General features: G+C 40.6%; 1 pseudogene; it reads left to right on the top strand.

Annotated features, from left to right (window-relative positions):
* The first annotated feature begins 527 nt into the window (after positions 1-527).
* Positions 528-1384, top strand: LOC102838425 (annotated as a pseudogene).
* Positions 1385-1944: the final 560 nt, after the last annotated feature.

A 1944-nucleotide genomic window follows, 5' to 3' on the forward strand; every position in this document is an offset into this window, starting at 1 on the left:
TATTGATCATTATTGGTGACTGGGATACAAAGGTTGGGAGCAAAGAGGAAGGATCAGTAGTTGGAAAATATGGCCTTGGTGATAGAAATGATGCTGGAGAACACATGATAGAATTCTGCAAATCCAATGATTTGTTCATTTCAAATATCTTATTTAGACAGCATAAGAGATGACTATACACATGGACCTCACCAGATGGAATTCATAGAAATCAAATTGACTACATCTGCAGAAAAAGATGACGGGAAAGCTCCATATCATCAGTTAAAACAAGGCCAGGAGCAGACTCTGGAACAAACCATCAATTACTCATATGCAAATTCAAACTGAAGCTGAAGAAAAGGAAAACAAGTCCACGAGAGCCAAAATATTACCTTGAATACATCCCACTTGAATTTACAGATCATCTGAAGAACAGATTTGATACATTAAACACTAAAGACAGAAGACTAGAAGAGTTGTGGGATGACATCAAGAACATCATACATGAAGAAAGCAAAAAGTCATTAACTTTCCCATCTTGCAGGATGGCTGGTGAAAAGGCTGAGAAGCCTCCTACCAAGGTGGAGAAGCCGCCTACCAAGGTGAAGAAGCCTATAGTCAAAAAAGCAAATGCCAGTGGCAAAGCTAAGAAGACTAATCTCAAGGGCAAAAAACCCAAGCAGGGAAAGCCACACTGCAGCCAAAATCCTGTCCTAGTCCGAGGAATTGGCAGGTATTCCTGATTGGCCATGTATTCTAGAAAGGCCATGTACAAGAGGAAGTATTCAGCTGCTAAATCCCGGGTTGAAAAGAAGAAGAAGGAGAAGGTTCTTGCTACTGTCACAAAGCCAGTTGGTGGTGACAAGAATGGTGGTACCCGAGTGGTTAAACTGCGCAAAATGCCTAGGTATTACCCAACTGAAGATGTGCCTAGGAAACTGTTGAGCCACGGCAAAAAACCCTTCAGTCAGCATGTCAGAAGACTGCGGTCCAGCATCACTCCTGGGACCATTCTGATCATCCTCACTGGGCGTCATTGAGGCAAGAGAGCAGTTTTCCTAAAGCAGCTGGCCAGTGGTTTGCTCCTTGTGACTGGACCTCTGTCCCTCAATTGAGTTCCTCTGCGTAGAACACACCAGAAATTTGTCATTGCCACCTCCACCAAAATTGATATCAGTGGTGTGAAGATCCCCAAACATCTCACAGATGCTTACTTCAAGAAGGCGAGATCTTCGACACAGAGAAAGAGAAATACAAGGTTACAGAGCAGCGCAAAGTGGATCAGAAAGCTGTGGACTCACAAATTATGCCAAAAATCAAAGCCATTCCCCAGCTCCACGGTTACCTGCGTGCTGTGTTTGCTCTCACAAATGGAATTTAGCCTCACAAATTAGTATTCTAGATTTCTTACAAAGAAAGAACCTCATTAAATAATTGATAAATTAAAAAAAAAAAAGTCATTAAGAAAACAAGAAAGAAGGAAAAGGTCAAAATGGATGTGAGATGAGAACTTGCTCTCCAGCGTAGAGATGCTAAAGCAAATGGAAGAAATGAGGTGGTACAAGAGCTGAACAGAAAATTTCAAAGATCAGCTCGAGAAGATAAAGCCAAATATTACAACAAAATGTACAAAGATCTGGAATCAGAAAACCAAAAAGAAAGAACACACTCAGCATTTCTCAAGCTGGGGAAACTGAGAAAAAATTCAAGCCTCGACTTCTGTTATTTGAAAGATTCTCTGGGTAAATTATTGAATGATGCAGAAAGCATCAAAAGAAGATGGAAGGAATACACAGAGTAACTGTACCAAAAGGAAATGGTTAATGTTCAACTGTTTCAAGAGGTAGCATATGATCAAGAGCCAATAATACTGAAGGAGGAAGTCCAAGGTGCATTGAAGGAATTGGCAAAGAACAAGGCACCAGGAATTGATGGAATAAAAATTGAAATATTTCAAGAAAG

Source organism: Chrysochloris asiatica, unplaced genomic scaffold (genome assembly GCF_000296735.1).
Source record: "Chrysochloris asiatica unplaced genomic scaffold, ChrAsi1.0 scaffold00032, whole genome shotgun sequence".
Classification (NCBI taxonomy): domain Eukaryota; kingdom Metazoa; phylum Chordata; class Mammalia; order Afrosoricida; family Chrysochloridae; genus Chrysochloris; species Chrysochloris asiatica.